The sequence below is a fragment of the Nerophis ophidion genome, linkage group LG16 (assembly GCF_033978795.1).
Source record: "Nerophis ophidion isolate RoL-2023_Sa linkage group LG16, RoL_Noph_v1.0, whole genome shotgun sequence".
Classification (NCBI taxonomy): Eukaryota; Metazoa; Chordata; class Actinopteri; order Syngnathiformes; family Syngnathidae; genus Nerophis; species Nerophis ophidion.
In genome coordinates, this window is record NC_084626.1 from 30,936,583 (window position 1) to 30,955,980 (window position 19,398).

Below are 19,398 nucleotides of genomic sequence, written 5' to 3' on the forward strand. Positions count from 1 at the left end.
CAGCAACATAGATGACTCATCAGAATCCATCGTTAGCAATAGATCATTAGTCATTTTTGCGAGGGCTGTCTCCGTGGAGTGATTTGCTCTGAAACCGGATTGAAAGGTTTCACATAGATTGTTAGACGCTAAGTGTTCATTTAACTGCCCCGCAACAATTTTTTCGAGGATTTTTGAAATAAAGGGAAGGTGAGACACCGGTCGGTAGTTTACCATGAGGTCAGGATCGAGGTTAGGTCTTTTAAGAAGAGGATGAATAACCGCTTTTTTGAATGCTAGGGGAACAGTGCCCGAGGAGAGTGATAAGTTTATAATATTTAGCACTGATGGACCTAATAATACAAAGAGCTCCTTGATCAGTTTCCCAGGAAGAGGGTCAAGTAAGCATGTTGTCTGTTTTATTCCATTTACACGTTGTAACAATTCCTCTAATGTTATTTCCTCAAAACGAGAGAAACTATTTTGGAGGGCAGTATCCGCCGTATATACCATCGTATCAGTGTTAATAGAACCCCGTTGTAGCTGGGACGCATTGTCTTTAATCTCCTTTCTAATGACTTCAATTTTCTTACTAAAGAATTGCATAAAGTCATCAGCTGAGTGGGTTGAGCTACTGGAAGGGGTCCCTTGTTGGGTTAGCGATGCTACCGTACTAAACAAAAATTTAGGATCGTTTTTATTACGGTGGATGTGATTTGAGTAATATTTAGCTTTAGCTGAGGTAAGCATGCGTTTATAAGTTATTAAACCATCACTCCATGCTTGATGGTGCACCTCAAGTTTAGTCGTGCGCCATTTGCGTTCCAGCTTTCTGCATAATAATTTCTGAGCTCTAGTTTCTTCTGTAAACCACGGGGTGCGCTTTTTTGGAGCCTTTTTTAACTATAGCGGTGCTATGTTATCAATGGTTTCGCGCAGGGTGTCGTTAAAGTTGTTAGTGAGGTTATCAATAGAGCCCACATACTTTGGGAATGGTGCCATAACCGAGGGCAGTAGTTCAGCAAGAGTTGTCGTTGTGGCCGTATTAATGTTGCGGCTGCTATAGCAGTTATTATTATTATTACTTTGACGAACATGCGTCTGAACCTCGAATTTTATAAGGTAATGATCGGACAATACTTTAGTATACGGGAGTATCGTAACTTTGGAGACGGTGATACCCCTGACAAGCACTAGGTCTATCGTATTACCGTTGCGATGCGTGGGTTCATTTATTATTTGTGTGAGACCACAGCTATCAATTACAGTCTGGAGCGCTACGCACGGTGGGTCCGAAATTAAAACAAGAGGTGAGAAGATCCGATCAAAAAGTTTCACGCCGCAAGATTGTACACGGCTGCACGCAGCGGTGGGTCTACGACTATATTTTACGTTACAGAGAACAAGACACGCTATAAACCATGTGGAGCGACTGTCAGTTACTACGTTTCCATACGTTAAATTTGTCTGATCTCGCAAATAACCGGTGACTTATTGTCCCGGACCATAGGATGAATGTCCCATAACAAGAAGATATAGAAAGAGAAGAAGCTTATAGACTACGGTGTCGGCACGGACTACAAAAGCGGTGCGCGCACATTTTCATGACTTATGCAGATCCAAAATACAGATCAGCAGGTACCAGAAGATAAGAAAAGTCTTGTTTGCATAATATTGCGAAACAAAACGCCATGCACAAACAATAATAATACTCGTATGTCTACTGCGCCGACAATCCATCAAGTGGTGCGGCTTCATAGCTTACTGAAGGCGTACTAAAACATTTTAATATATTTTTGAGCGCTGTCTGTAATGGTCTATATTTTCAATGGAACATATAAAATGTTGAAGTTGTTTACTTGAGTCATATTGCAGTCTACACATATCTCCTATATGTGACTGCCATCTACAGGTCACACTTATCATTAACCATGTACCAAATAAAATTGCTTCGAGGTCGGTAAGCAAAGACAGAATTATTCCATACATTAGACGCACCGGGTTATAAGGTGAACTGTCGAGGGTTGAGGAAAAAAAAGGATTTCAAGCGCGCCTTATATACGTACACGTTACTTGCTAGCGTCATTTATTAAAGAGGCATCAACCTGCCGTTCACACAAATCTCTAATGTGTGACTGCCATCTACTGGTCAAACTTATTACACCATGTATCAAACATGTATCAACCAGAATGAATACGCACAGTTGTGGTCAAAAGTGGACATACACTTGTAAAGAACATAATGTCATGGCTGTCTTGAGTTTCCAAAAATATCTACAACTCTTATTTTTTTGTGATAGAGTGATTGGAGCAGATACTTGTTGGTCATGAAAAACATTCATGAAGTTTGGTTCTTTCCTGAATTTATTATGGGTCTACTGAAAATGAGACCAAGACTGCTGGGTCAAAAGTATACATACAGCAATGTTAATATTTCTTTACATGTCCCTTCACTGCAATAGGGTGCTTTTGGTAGCCATCCACAAGCTTCTGGTTGAATTTTTGACCACTCCTCTTGACAAAATTGGTGCAGTTCAGCTAAATTTGTTGTTTTTTTGACATGGACTTTTTTCTTCAGCATTGTCCACACATTTAAGTCAGCATTTTGCAAAGGCCATTCTAAAACCTTAATTCAAGCCTGATTTAGCCATTCCTTTACCACTTTTAACGTGTGTTTGGGGGTCATTGTCCTGTTGGAACATCCAACAGGACAATGAGGTTTTGAGGTTGTCCTGAAGAATTTGGAAGTAATCCTCCTTTTTCCATTGTCCCATTTACTCTCTGTAAACCACCAGTTCCATTGGCAGCAAAACAGGCCCAGAGAGTAATATTACCACCACCATGCTTGACAGTAGGGATGGTGTTCCTGGGATTAAAGGCCTCACCTTTTCTCCTCCAAACATATTAAAAGGATAGGATAGGATAGGTCTTGTCATTGCACAAGTACAACGAATCTTTGATTTCAGCACAAACCTGTTCAAGATTAGACAAAGAAACAGGGTACAGGGTTACAGAACAAGAACGCCGATGGGTCGCCATAAGGCGCCCCGTAAAAGATGGGAAAAAGGTCAACGCTGGGGAAGGATAAGTAAAAAAAATACAATCTAGACTGGTCTCCTAAGGGGGCCCAGTCTGGAGTGGGAAAAAACCTCCATAGCAAAGCACATATACATATTACAACATACATCTCAAGATATCTAGCAACAGACGGAAGGTAGTTCAAGGTCATGGTGGTAGGCCGCAGCTCTCAGGCGCTGACCATCCATTCATCACCCCTATGGGATTTGCGTCGTGGGCGTTGGTTTGGGAGGTGGGGGGGGTGTATGTGTGGCGTATATTTTTTGGGGGGGGTTTTGTGGCCAAACAACAAAATTGTTGTTTCATCTAACATCACATGGACAAAGATAAGACCTTCTGCAGGTCATGGACTGATTTTAAGTACGCCTTATAGTCCGGAAAATACGGTAAACAATGACTTATATGAGTTATAAGGAGCATTTGCCACATTTTTACTTCATAATCTGGAGGTGCTTGTGTTTTCCATGGCGTTGCAGATAGCAAGGCATCCCCATTTACTCGGGGGTCCCCTGCAGAGACGGGCCGTGTCCAACATTGTGGATAATAGTCATCGAAGGGACGGACACATCCTTGCTCTCTTTTATATTCCCTTCGCTCTGTTCTTATCACTATCATTATCAGGCTCCCCTCGCTGGGATGGAGAGGAGAGCTGGCCGCCCACACGGTGAGAGGTTTGGAAGAGTAGCAGCAGCAGCAGCAGCGCAGAAAGAGAGCGGAGCGGGGGGTTGGGGGAAGAAGACAAGAGGCCCAATAAAGTCCAGCTAAATATAGACAGCAGGGACCTTTTTCCCCCTTCTCCTTATAAAGAGCTGGTGGTGAATCCAAGTGGACGACCCTCCACGAGCCCTGATTACTCCCTGCAGGACTGGGAATATAATTGTATGGACATGGAAAGACACACACACTCACACACACACGTACACACTCACATACACGCACACACTGGCTCATGATGTTTTACGAGTAGACAGGACACAGAGCTTAGTGAGGTTTTTTTGTTTTTTTTTTCGCATGGGGCTGGTGGAACATACTAAATTAGGAGAGGTTAGAGGAAACCTCCAAAAAGAAATGATGGGAGAAATGAATGATGGGGGGAGGTTCCCGGCCTGAGAGGTTAAGAGGGTGCGAGAGATTAAGAAGTAAGACACACACGGATATGTGACCAAAATATCAGAGGATGGAGTTTACACCAAAGCATCTTCCATCCTCTCTTTATAGACTGATGGCCCTTTTTGGCTCTCACGCTGTCAGAGCAAAATAAACCTGTTTAATGAATAATTTTTTTTTTCTCTCTCTCTCTCATTTCTACAGATGTTATTTTTTTTTTGTTAAATGCCATATTTGTGTGTCTCAAAACTGACACATTTACTTTCATCTGGGGATAACGTTCCACACCAAAGTGATGACACATCCAAATAATGTCTGCTTATATACACAATGTTTGAACTGTTAAAACGACTTACACAACTTGTGTGAATCTACAAGTATCCTCTTTAGATCTCCGCTTATTTACTTTTTTCTTATTTTGCACTGCCAGAGAGAAAATACCAGCTGGAGTCTTTCATGAGGAGTTAAAACGCCGTGACGGGTAAAAAGACACTTTGAGACCTTATTAAGATGAATATATGTATAGATTTGATCCTGGGTGTATAAATGTGACCCTGTGCAGAGCTGCCCAGGTCATGTGCTGTTTTGCATGAAGAAGTGCGTGTAAAATGGCCAATAATGTATGACCGAGAGCTTCATATGAAATTTTATAATAAACGTATTCCTAGCCACTTCCTACTCCATCATTGGTAAGAAAATAATGGCAAATTACCCCCAAAATGCTTTTGTCTCCCATGGCGCATAGTTTTAAGTGCTCAGCTGGTTAACAGACTTGGTGGGATCTCACCTCAACCGGTTATGATTTACAAAACCAAGGAAGTTGGCATGTTGTGTAAATGGTAAATAAAAACAGAATACAACGATTTGCAAATCATTTTCAACTTTTATATGAATAGACTGCAAAGACGAGATATTTATTGTTCGAACTGAGAAACTTTTTTTTTTGTTGCAAATAATCATTAACTTAGAATTAATTAGCAGCAACACATAGCAAATAAGTTGGCACAAAGGCATTTTTACCACTGTGTTACATGGCCTTTTCTTTTAAAAACACTTAGTAAACAATTGGGAACTGAGGAGACCAATTTTTGAAGCTTTTCAGGTGGAATTTTTTACTATTCTTGCTTGATGTACAGCTTAAGTTGTTTAAAGTCCGGGGTCTCTGTTGTGGTATTTTAGGCTGCACATTGCACCACACATTTTCAATGGGAGACAGGTCTAGACTACGGGCAGGCCAGTCTAGTACCCACACTCTTTTACTATGAAGCCACACTGTTGTAACTTGAAGCTTGGGATTTTTTCTGCTGAAATAAGCAGGGGGTCCATGAAAAAGACATTGCTTGGATGGCAACATATGTCGCTCCAAAACCTGTATGTACCTTTCAGCATTAATGGTGCCTTCACTGATGTCTAAGACACCCATACCTTGGGCACTAATACACCCCCATACAATCGCAGATGCTGGCTTTTGAACTTTGCGTCTATAACAATCCGGATGGTTCTTTTCCTCTTTGTTCTAGAGAACACGATGTCCACAGTTTCCAAAAACAATTTGAAATGTGGACTCGTCGGACCACAGAACACTTTTCCACTTCGCATCAGTCCATCTTAGATGAGCTCGGGTCCAGCAAAGCCGGCGGCGTTTCTGGGTGTTGTTGATAAATGGCTTTCGTTTTGCAAAGCAGAGTTTTAACTTGCACTAACAGATATAGCGACAAACTGCAGTTACTGACAGTGGTTTTCTGAGGTGTTCCTGAGCCCATGTTGTGATTTCCTCCAGACACTGATGTCACTTTTTGATCCAGTACCGCCTGAGGGATTACCTGCAGTGATTTCTCCAGATTCTCTAGATTTAGATTTATTGGTCCCCGTTGGGGAAATTCATTTTCACTGCCGTACATTTAAACAATAGACATTACACATTACAAAACAAAAATAGCAAAAAGACATCATACATGACCAACACATTTACAGGATTCTTCCGGGTCTGCTGTTAAGGGCGGCTATAGCTGCTCTGTAATTTTTTGATGATATTACGGACAGTAGATGGTGAAATCCCTAAATTCCTTGCAATAGCTCATTGGGAAAAATGTTGTTCTTAAACTGCTTGCAATTTCCTCAGGCATTTTTTCACAAAGTGTTGTGAATGTTTGTGAATGATGAGATTTTTATACCGAATCATGGCAGCCACCTGTTCCAAACTAGCCTGTTCACCTGTGGGATGTTCCAAATAAGTGTTTGATGAACATTCTTTAACTTTCTCTGTCTTTTTTGCTACTTGTGCCAGCTTTTTTGAAACATGTTGCAGGTATTAAATTCCAAATGAGCTAGTATTTGCAAAAATTTAAGTTTTCTAGTTTGAACGTTAAATATATTGTCTTTGCAGGTTATTCAACTGAATATAGGTTGAAAAGGATTTGCAAATCATTGAACTTTGTTTTTATTTACGATTACGAACGTGCCAACTTCACTGGTTTTACATTTTGTAAATTGTGCATTTTTTTAAATAATATATTAATCCCACGTTTGAAATTATATAAATCATGATTAATATCAGGTTATTGCATAATTCAAGGTTCAATCCTGGGCTCCGGCTTCCTCCCATCTCCAAAGACATGCACCTGGGGATAGGTTTATTGGCAACACTAAATTGGTCCTAATGTGTGAATTTGAGTGTGAATGTTGTCTATCTGTGTTGGCCCTGCGATGAGGTGGCGACTTGTCCAGGATGTAACCCGCCTTTCGCCCAAATGCAGCTGAGATAGGCTCCAGCAGCCCCCGCGACTCAAAGGGAATAAGCGGTAGAAATGGATGGATGCATAATTTAAATGAAGTGACCCCAGTGTTGGACACAGATGCAATATGGTTGTCAGAATGTCATCCAAGAACATTTTTATTGCACATAGTTTATTTGCTCAAAACTTGGTAACAATTGTATCTAAAGTTCCATCTAAGTGAATTTTGAAGTAGAATTTGCCAGCAAGCACAACATTTGGAGTCTCCTCACTCATCCTTGCACGGATATATGCACTGACCTGATCACTGACCATGTAACAGTCTGCAGTTAATGTAAAGGAGCATGTGCAGTCAAAATAAAGTGTGTGATTAATCTGCGTATATATATATGTAGGCCTGGACCGATAACACATTTTACTTGACGATCTGTTGACCTACAAATTATTGCAGATTAGCGAAAAATCAAAAATCACAACCAAAAGCAATACAATAGGTTCTGTCTCAGTTAAAGTGGGAGTGGAGAACCATCAAACATTACACAACCAAAACAATAAATAATATGGCTAAATAAAGTTATTGAGATTAAAATTATTACCCCAGTATAGTTAAATGTGCTCAAAAAGTACTTATACCCACACCAAAATCTTTTAACGAAGTTGTATTTTCTTTTTTTAATAACTAAAATAAATAGACACACAAAATACATTTTTGGCAGAGGAAACAATAAATATGGTTCTGGTGCATCACAAAGTCAATAGTGCGCAAATAACAGGCGATATGTCATAGAGAAATATATATTTTGATTGAGAAGAACCAACGATTGTTGAAGTAATTGCTTCACATCAGTGGTGACCAATCTTTTGAGCCCGGGTCTCAGTCAAAAACCAAAGATCTACCCCGTGTCAACTATATGTATGTATATGTATATATATATATATATATATATATATATATATGTATGTATATATATATATATATATATATATATATATAGTTGACAACTATATATATATATATATATATAAATATATATATATATTATATATAGTTGACACGGGGGTGTATATATATATATATATATATATATATATATACACACACACATACATACATACACACACACTATATTGCCAAAAGTATTTGGCCACCTGCCACCTATATATATATATATATATATATATATATATATATATATATATATATATATATATATATATATGTGTATGTATATATATATACCTATATATATATATATATAAATATATATATCTATATATAAATATATATACACATATATATATAGGTTGCAGGTGGCCAAATATATGTACAAACCCCATTTCCATATGAGTTGGAAAATTGTGTTAGATGTCAATATAAACGGAATACAATGATTTGCAAAATGTTTATGTATGTATGTATGTATGTATGTATGTATGTATATATATATATATATGTATATATTAGGGGTGTAACAATACGTGTATTTGTATTGAACCGTTTCGGTACGGGGGTTTCGGTTCAGTGCGGAGGTGTACCAAACAAGTTTCCACATGAACATTTGAAGTAGCCGCCTAAGCTAAAGTCTTAGCCAGATGAGGTGGTTTGGGCATCTGGTCATGATGCCACCTGAACGCCTCCGTAGGGACATGCGACCAGTAGGAGGCAACGGTGAAGACCCAGGACACGTTGGGAAGACTATATCTCCCGGCTGGCCTGGGAACACCTCGGGATCCTCCGCGAGGAGCTGGACGAAGTGGCTGGGGAGAGGGAAGTCTGGGATTTCCTGCTTAGGCTGTTGCCCCCGCGACCTGATCTCGGCTAAGTGGAAGCAGATGGATGAAAGGATTGATGGATGATTCGTGCTAATGAAAATCAGTATTGGTCAACACTCAAGACTCTAATGTCGGTATCATATTGGAAGTGAAATAATTGTACAACCACTGTCCTAATTTAACTAATAGTACTGCTGTATTTTTCCTTTTGTTAATTGGTTGACATCAGTGTGTATGTATTTTCTCCTGTAAAAAAAAAAGATGATATTCTTCACTAGTCGGTTACTTTACAGTACTCCCACCTGTTTAAACGATCGCGTTTCAGTCAACATAAAGGTGGTCTTTATTTTGTGACGCATGAACAAAAACGGCAGCTGCAACATCACCGACTAATGTGACGGAGCCCCATAGCCTATGTGGCATTTATCGTTTTAAGCCTGTCTGCTGCCATCCCCCAGCCTTCATGGAACGACGACACAACAAGTGATACACACGGTCATGTGCTGCCTTTTCCACGGGTCACGTGGAGTCCACCAACTGTCTACTGTTCTCTATGGGAAGCCAAACAGGGGAGACATTTTCACAGCTGTCCATTTTTACCAGCAGTGATAACAAAGTCAAGAAGGGGAATATATTGTGTTTCAACATCCTCTTTTTTTTCATGCACCTGTTGCCCACTGTGCCCCTGTGGTTTGCCGAGCGCACACAACAACACACCTCCTCATGGCTCACTCAGCTGAAACCGGTGAACACTGAACAGCACTTCTTACATAAGATCTGCTACACACACACACAAACAGGCACGCACACACACACACAGAATAGGAGTAATGCATGCAGGACCACTCAGTTGTGTGCACAGCTGAAGTGGATCGATTCTGTGTTTGTGTGCCGCTGCCAGTTTGCGGTCGTGAACGCGCCTTGTAGAGCGGAAGCTCAGCTGTCAAAAGACGTGGAGCTGCACACTTTTGTCCTTCTCTTTCTTAGCCGCCAACGTTTCCCCTTCACTCCCTTCCTTCTGTTTTCTGTCCCCCCTGCCCACCCCTAACAGGGCAGAGGGGTCGAGAGGGAGGCCGTACTCGTCACTGCAAGCATGCTGGCCAGAGATAAGGAAATATGGCACCGAACCAACAAACACCCTCATGACTCCGCAGTACAACTCTCACGGAGAATAAATAAACGCAGGTTTAAAAGAGTAATGTAAGTATCTTATTTTATGGACCATAGGACGCACCGGATTATAAGGCGCACTGCCAAAGAGCGGGTCTATTCATGTCTTTTTCATACAAAAGGCGCACCGGATTATAAGGCGCATTAAAGGGGGTCATAGAAAGGTTTTTTTTTCGAAATTAAAAACACTTCCTTTGTGTCTACATAACACGTAATGGTGGCTCTTTGGTCAAAATATTGCAAAGATTATGTTTTACAAAACATCTTCAAGCTGCTTTCTGACAGTCGCTTCCGGACGCGCCATTTTGTGGGCGGTCTTATTCACGGGGCTCACCTTCGGCAGCGTCTTTTCTCCGTCATCTTTGTTGTAGCGGTGTAGCGTGCAAGGCCAGGAGTGGAAGAAGTGTCAAAAGATGGAGAAAACTGTTTTAATGACATTCAGACTTTACTTAAGTCAACAACAGAGCAGCATCTCCTCAACTGTGGCTCACTAGTGCAAGAACTTTGGAAATGTGTCCCTTGAAAAAACGTCCGACTGGAACTATTTAATAACTAAAGTTTCGAGGATTAATTATGTAAACCCACTACACTGGTAGATTTTAGTATCGATACCAATATTTAGTACCGGTACCAAAAGTACTTTGATACTTTTCGGAACTTTTCTAAATATAGGGGACCACAAAAAAATTGCATTTGCGGGTTTAGTTTAACAAATAATCTTAGGGTACATTAAACATATGCTTCTTATTGCAATTTAGTCCAAAAATAAAATAGTGAACATGCCAGACATCTTGTCTTTAAGTAGTAAGTAAACAAACAAAGGCACCTAATTAGTCTGCCGACGTATGCAGTAACATATTGTGTCATTTTCAATTCTATTATTTTGTCAAAATTATTAAGGACAAAATTAGTTATTGATCTTTTTGTTCATTTACTGTTAATATCTGCCTATTTTCTCTTTTGGCATGTTCTGTCTTCACTTTTGTTAAAATGTAATCATCACTTATTTTTCTGTCGTTTGATACTTTACATTAGTTTTGGATGATACCCCAAATTTGTGTCACAGGATCATACAATGGTCATATTCAAAGTCTGTATGTGTCCAGGAACAAATTTACTGATTTTATAAACATAATATACATTTTTTAAAAACGAAAGAAGATGTTGCGATGCCCAAAAATATCCACGTAATCATAATTGTATCGACTAGATACGTACCTGTACTTGATACAATTACAGTGGATGTAAGGTGTATATCCACCAATGGCGTTTGTTTACATTTTGACGGCGGTAAATTACAGTGTGTAGTGAAGCGTGTTTAGCTATTCTTCGTCCTGCAGGGATGATACTTTCAAGACACTTACTTTAAGTACCTAAAACACTGTTGATGGCGGACAGATGTTAGACTCTAGAAAGCTAGCTGTGTCTTAAAGCACCTCTTCCTGAGGGTGTTTCTGTGTTATAACTTCATCTTTATCGTTAGTTTTTAAGCCAAAATGCGTTCGTTCTCCCTTTTTTGGCTACACACTGTGTCTGCTTGTATGTAAGTACTCCGTGATTGTGTGCTGCCGAACATGCTCGTCTGCTCGTAAACCAGCAATAACTCGACGTTAGAACAACGCGGGCGCGGGGCGGTGGTGGACCGGTACTTTTCAGAGGCCGTATAGTACCTGATATGATTCATTAGTATCGCTGTACTATACTAATACCGGTATATCGTACAACCCTAGTTAGAAGTTTACGGTACTTTATTTTAGAAATGGCAACAGCGGAGGATGAATACCCCATAACAAGAAGATAGTGAAAAAGAAGAAGCTTATCGACTACGCTATCGTCACAAACTACAGTGGCGGAAGTGCGCACATTTTCAGGACTTAAACAGACCTCAAGTACACACCAGCAGGTACCGGAAGGTTATTGTGAAACAAAATGCTAGATAATATGTCTGCTTAAGGGTGCCATTCTGCAGTCCTTATATACACACCATAGTAATACTTGTAACTCTGACTACGGTAGCCGCAATGGGCCGACAATCCATCAAGCGGTGCGGCTTCAAAGACATACTAAAACATTTTGACAGACTTATGAGTGCCGCGTGTATTGTTCTTTATTTTCAATGGAACATTTAAAGTGTTGATGTTATTTACTGCCATCATATTGCAGTCTATACACATCTCTTATGTGTGACTACCATCTACTGGTCACACTTTTCATTACACCATGTACCAAATAAAATAACTTCGAGGTCGGTAAGTACAACCACAATCATGCTGTACATTAGGTGCAACGGGTTATAAGACACACTGTACGTTTTAACAATGATCCAATTTGGAATTTGATTCCAGCAACACGTGACAAAGAAGTTGGGAAAGGTGGCAATAAATACTGATAAAGTTGAGGAATGCTCATCAAACACTTATATGGAACATCCCACAGGTGTGCAGGCTAATTGGGAACAGTTGGGTGCCATGATTGGGTATAAAAGCAGCTCCCATGAAATGCTAAGTAATTCACAAACAAGGATGAGGTGAGGGGTCACCACTTTGTAAGCAAATTGTCGAACAGTTTTAGAACAACATTTTTTAACGAGCTATTGCAAGGAATTTAGGGATTTTACCATCTACGGTCCGTAAAATCATCAAAAAGTTCAGAGAATCTGGAGAAATCACTGCACGTAAGCGATGATATTACAGACTTTTGATCATTCAGGCGGTTCTAGATCAAAACCCGACATCAGTGTGTAAAGGATATCACCACATGGGCTCAGGAACACTTCACAAAACCACTGTCAGAAACTCCAGTTGGTCGCTACATCTGTAATTGCAAGTTAAAACTCTACTATGCAAAGCCAAACCCATTTATCAACAATATACCGAATTGCCGCCGGCTTGGCTGGGCCCGAGTTTACCTAAGATGGACTGATGCAAAGTGGAAAGGTGTTCTGTGGTCTGACGAGTCCACATTTCTGATTATATTTGGAAACAGAGAACGTGGTGTCCTCCAGAACAAAGAGGAAAATAACCATTGTAATTTTCCTGAAGGAACTCTCCTGACGGAATAAATAAAGTACTATCTAATCTAATCTAATCTAATCCGGATTGTTATAGGCACAAAGTTCAAAAGCCAGCTTCTGTGATGGTATGGGGGTGTATTAGTGCCCAAAGCATGGGTAACTTACACATCTGTGAAGGCACCATTAATGCTGAATGATCCATACAGGTTTTGGAGCAACATATGTTGTCATCCAAGCAACGTTATCATGGACGCGCCCCTGCTTATTTCAGCAAGACAAGTGTTACAACAGTGTGGCTTCGTAAAAAAAGAGTGCGGGTTCTTTCCTGGCCCGCCTGCAGTCCAGACCTGTCTTCCATCGAAAATGTGTGGCACATTATTAAGCGTAAAATACGACAGTGGAGACCCCGGACTGTTGAACGACTGAAGCACTACATAAAACAAGAATGGGAAAGAATTCCACTTTCAAAACTTCAACAATTAGTTTCCTCAGTTCCCAAACGTTTAATGAGTTTTGTTAAAAGAAAAGGTGATGTAACACAGTGGTGAACATGCCCCTCCCCAACTACTTTGGCACGTGTTGCAGCCATGGAATTCTAAGTTATTATTATTTGCAAAAAAAAATAAAGTTTATGAGTTAGAACATCAAATATCTTGTATTTGTAGTGCATTCAATTGAATATAGGTTGAAAAGGATTTGCAAATCATTGTATTCCGTTTATATTTACATCCAACACAATTTTCCAACTCATATGGAAACAGGGTTTGTACATTGACCTTTACAAAGTGCATTATTTTTTTTAAACATGCCTCAAAACAACAGCTACAAAAACAATGAAGGCACACAACTTCTGTACAGAGTATCCTAGAGTAATAAAGTAAACAATAACATAGTCCTACTTTATTGCAATTTAAAATAATCCCAAACCATAGACATGGTGGCGTTAGTCAGTCACCGAGCTCGCTAGCTTGTTAGCCACAGCTACAGCACCGGCAACAACACACTCTTGTTGTTTCTATGCTACGCTTGCGGCGGTTTGATGAGGTCATCAAGCGTCGCGAGTAAACCTCTCAAGCTGCAGTCGTCCACTCCTGTGTTGTGTGGGGGAAAGGGGACAGAGGAGAGGGGAGAGACTGCTGACTGGGATATGTACCGCTCCGTACAGCGGTCATTAATTTTACTCTTTGAAACCAATACCGATAATTTCCGATATTACATTTTAAAGCATTTATCGGCCGACAATATCGGCCTGCTGATATCGGACATCTCTAATTGTCACACACACACTAGGTGTGGTGAAATGAATATCTGCATTTGACCCATCAGCCTTGATCACCCCCTGGGAGGCAAAGGGGAGCAGTGAGCAGCAGCGGTGGCCGCGCCTGCAAATCATTTTGGTGATTAAACCCCCAATTAAAAGCAAGGTTTGAACTCAAGACTTACCGATCTCAGGGCGAACACTGAGCAAGTACGGAAAATAAATACAAGTTGACATGTCCACTGTGGAGCGCCAACTTGGATCTTTTTGCATAATGTTTACGATCTTTAATTATTCAAAAAGTTCTAAAAACAACTTCATATAAAGTGTGCTGTTCTTAAAGCCAATGTTTTCTTTTCAAATGTCGATAAAATCGATTAATTACCATTTAAATCAATATCTTCTCGAAGGCCAATTAGCCGAGGACAGATCTATTGTCTTCGATCTGAGGGATAGAAATCAATTTACGATCAATCGTTACACTCCTACATTTAGGCTTCGGCAAATAATACATTTTGCTGGACGACATATTTTGTCCCCCACATTACTGCTGATAAACAGAAATATTAACGGCATTATTTTCAGACCAACGTAATCATAAATCACTAAGTATTGCTTCCAAACGCAATAAACTTTAATTTCTTCATAGTTTATTTGTAACGGGATGGTCAATAACTTTTAAATAACTTTAATAAGTAAAACAATAAAATGGACTCTCAATCTTTGTGGGGAAAAAGTTGCATTTAAACCAATATTAAACATCTTGAAGTGCTGTTTTTTTTTCCTGGTTTTGCTGTTTTTTATTCTGTTGCCATTACTTTCTAAAAAAATTGGGCTTACTTGCCCACTTATTTGAAGCCAAATTATTTCCACATTGGACTTTTGGCTTTCCAATCATCTTTTTTCTTCCCAATTTCTGATAACTCGCGAAGCTTCTGAATAATGAGTCTCGACCAGCGAGATTCCGTGCAGGCTTCCTGTGTGGCCTCCGCCCAACGAGACAAAGATTGTAGATGACTGACTAGTGCAGTGTTTTTCAACCACTGTGCCACGGCACTCTAGTGTACCGTGAGATATTGTTTGGTGTGCCATTGGAGATTATGTCATTTCACCTAATTGGGTTAAAAATATTTTTTGCAAACTAGTAATTATAATCCACAATTGTGCCATTGTTGAGTGTTTGTGCTGTGTAGAGCTCAGCAGAGTAACCGTGTTATACTCTTTCATATCAGTAGGTGGCAGCAGGTAACAAATTGCTTTGTAGATGACGGTAACGACGACGATGGTTTTCAGGTAAAAAAAGGTATCTAATGCTTAAACCAGGGGTCTCAGACACGCGGCCCCCACCTTAATATGAAAGATTAATGTTAGTGCGGCCCGCAAGTTTTATATGAATGGCGCTTGACAGCGTTGTGTTATTTGGGTCCAAAATGGCTTTTTCAACGTTCTGGGTTGCCTACCCCTGCGTTAGTGGAAAAGCGGCAAATGAGTCAAAGCGACACAGACGTTGCCATGGAGACAAGGTTTTTCTTACGTGCCTGGCTGCAGTAACACAGCGACACCTGACCGTCAGTAATATCAGTCCCTGTTAACCTCTCCCGTCCAAAGGCAAAACCCAGTAACTCAATTTTGGTCAAAACTGAGCTGATAATAATTTTGGAGTTCCTAGGTGATATGCTTTACATTAGTGTATGCCATATTGTAATTTGTTCCATAAGTAAGCTGTTACGCGCATGGCAGGACCTAGCAACTACTACATAACCGCGTAGATACAACAGAAAAACCTAGTATCTCAAGGGACCAATCGGAGATTCTTTGTCAGTCGCTTTATTGTCTTTAATGAGATATTTGCACGAATGGGGGCCGACGGTCAATCTGATTATGTGATATTATGGCACGAGGGGATATTTGGAAGATTGGCCCAGGACGTTGCAAGCACCATCATTAAATGCATTGTTCTTGATTCTTCCCCTTGCACACTCTTTTGGGCAGATAACTGTGGAGGTCAAAATAAAAACTGGACGCTGTACACGGCTCTTGCCCAATGTGCAAACGCAGAATGGGGCCCACCCGAGATTGTGATAAAATATCTGGAGAAAGGACGGGAGACCTGGACCAATTCAAAACCGTTATTTGTTTTTTTAAAATGTTTAATTTGCATTGCCTCACACGATAATCAGATATTCATATATTTCTATATGACGGTGGATAACACTCCGGGAGCTGTCACTTTTTTGCGCTCGCTATCCTGCTGATCGCCGTGTTGCTGTAGGGAGGAAAAGCGGAATGACACACATTGCGGAAATAACATTATTCTCCATGCGTCTGCTAAATACAAATGTATTCCACAACCCCAAACATGTCTTTTTCAAAGCCTGCAGTGAAGACGAGGGTTAGTGATGAGCAAAGACAATTCCAGGAAAAGTGGAAAATGCAATATTTCATTGTTGAGCACAGGGGCACCCCGACGTGTCTAATTAGCACAGAGAAAGTTGCTGTGCACAAGGGATACAATTTGAATCGTCATTATACAACTAGACATGCTGAGGAGTAGGGCTGGACGATATTAGCTTTTATTATTATCTCGATATTTTCATGCCATATCGCGATATACGATATATATCTCGATATTTTGCCTTAGCTTTGAATTAACACCTGATGCATATAATCACAACAGTATGATGATTCCATGTGTCTAGAATAAAAAATTCTTCTTCATACTGCATCAAAACATGCTCATTTTAAACTTTCATGCAGTGAGGGAAATCACAACTAAGTCAATTTACCAAAACTGTATTTATTAAATACTCTTCATTCTCTCGCGGGTGACTTTTTAAATGAAAGAACAAATTAGTAGTGCTGCTACCTTTTGTCGCAACACTTCTGCTGCATACTTTGCATATTGCTGTTGTCTGCTGAATATCTTCCCGCTTGAAGCCAAACCACCGTCAGATGATGGACCCCTCTGCAGTTTTTTAGGGGCATTAATTGTTCTTCCTCCATTTGTGATCAGTTTCGCACCTTCTCTCTCTTGTAATGTCACTCGCACCGCTATGCTTGCACGACCTGCCTCAGCTAACATTAGCCGTGCTGCTATCTCTCTGCTCGGCGAGGGCGTATGACGCTACACGCACGACAGTATGTGACGTATGTAAGGTGGGCTGTGAGAAGGAGAGACGAGAAGGAGTGAGAAACGCCTGTAGTGTAATGCCCGCAGCTAAAGGCAACTGCGTGAGAACGTATACTCGAATATTATGACATAGTCATTTTCTATATTGCACAGAGGCAAACCCGCGATATATCATTTATATTGCCCAGTCCTACTGAGGAGCATGCAAAAAAACATTTTATGAAATCTATTCTTGCGGCCCAGACTCACCCAGACCCTGGTAAATTGAGATTGAGACCCCTGGCTTAAACTAAAAATAAACAAAAGGTGAGTGCCGCTAAGAAAAGGCATTGAAGCTTACGGATGCCAATGGTAAACAAAGCTAAAGTTGAACTAACTGCAAAGTAAACAAAAACAGAATGCTGGACGACAGCAAAGACTTACTGTGGAGCAAACGGCGCCCACAAAGAACATCCGTACATGACATGACAATCAACACCAAAATAGGAGCGTAGGACAATAATTAAAACACTACACACAGGAAAACACCAAAAAATTTCAAAATAAGTCACGGCGTGATGTGACTGGTCGTGACAGTACACCTATATTGAGACAAGAGCTATAGTGACACATTGTTGGTTATGGTTTGCATTCATATCAAACAATTGCGAGAGCGACTTTTTACTGTCAATATCGGCTGCTGAGTTTCATTTTTTAATGTTTTCTGCTGATGGTGTGCCTCAGGATTTTGTTTCAATGAAAAAAATGTGCCTTGGCTCGGAAAAGGTTGATAAACACTGGACTCGAGGATTCACTCTTGCACCCTGTTTGAAAACGAGAGATTACAAAAAGAAACATGCACATACTTAGCGATTTGAAGTTATCGGGTTCACTTATTGTTCCATAAATTGATTTTAATTTGGACCAGGCCTGAATACCACCGAAACAGAAGACATATAGACAGCTATTTTAAACTTGACAAACAAGTCAATGGCGTTTTAAAATCGTGTTTTTATCATCTTCGTCTTTTAGTAAAGGTAAAACCGTTTTTATATTTTAATCTTTTTGAACAAGTCGTGCATGCTTTTATTTCAAGTCGCCTGGACTACTGCAATGCACTTTATTGAAAAAAATGTGCCTTGGCTCGGAAAAGGTTGATAAACACTGGACTCGAGGATTCACTCTTGCACCCTGTTTGAAAACGAGAGATTACAAAAAGAAACATACACATACTTAGCGATTTGAAGTTATCGGGTTCACTTATTGTTCCATAAATTGATTTTAATTTGGACCAGGCCTGAATACCACCGAAACAGAAGACATATAGACAGCTATTTTAAACTTGACAAACAAGTCAATGGCGTTTTAAAATCGTGTTTTTATCATCTTCGTCTTTTAGTAAAGGTAAAACCGTTTTTATATTTTAACCTTTTTGAACAAGTCGTGCATGTTTTTATTTCAAGTCGCCTGGACTACTGCAATGCACTTTATGCTGGCATTAGCCAAAAAGCTCTCTCCCGGTTGCAGTTAATCTAGAACGCGGCAGCACGACTTTTAACAGGGGCCAGGAAAGGCTAACATATAACCCCTATTCTTCCGAGTTTGCACTGGTTCCCTGTTCATTTTAGAATTGATTTTAAAACATTGCTGTTTGTTTTTAAATCTTTACATGGACTGGCATCTCAGTATATCTCAGACCTCATCCAAATTTACAATCCTGCGCGCGCTCTGAGGTCCGAGACCCAGCTCCAGCTCGTGGTGCCCAAGACGAGACTTAAAACCTGGGGAGACAGGGTCTTCTCTGTGGTCGGCCCTAAGCTCTGGAACACTCTGCCCCTCCATGTTCAAATTGCTCCCACAGTGGAGTGTTTTAAGTCTCGTCTTAAGACCCACGTTTATTATTTTACACTACGTGAGTTGTGTGGTCCTCTGTTGTCCTCTGTGTTTTTTATACATTTTGATTTCTATTTTACTGTTTTAATTGCTTTTACCCTTTAAAATTGTTTTTAATCATATTTATTTCATATTGTTTTTATATTGGTTTTATATTTATTTATTTTTTGTTTTTATTCAGTCATTGGTGGAGCATAATCTTGTATTTAATATTGTTTTTAACATGGCTGTGCAGCACTTTGGAAACGTTCTTGTTGTTTAAATGTGCTGTATAAATAAAGTG

The 19,398-nt window shown here is 40.0% G+C and overlaps 1 long non-coding RNA gene across 1 annotated transcript in view; it reads right to left on the reverse strand.

The window, feature by feature from the left end:
* Positions 1–19,398, reverse strand: part of LOC133535252 (uncharacterized) — a 44,734-nt gene that overhangs the window by 24,527 nt on the left and 809 nt on the right. The window lies entirely within an intron of this gene.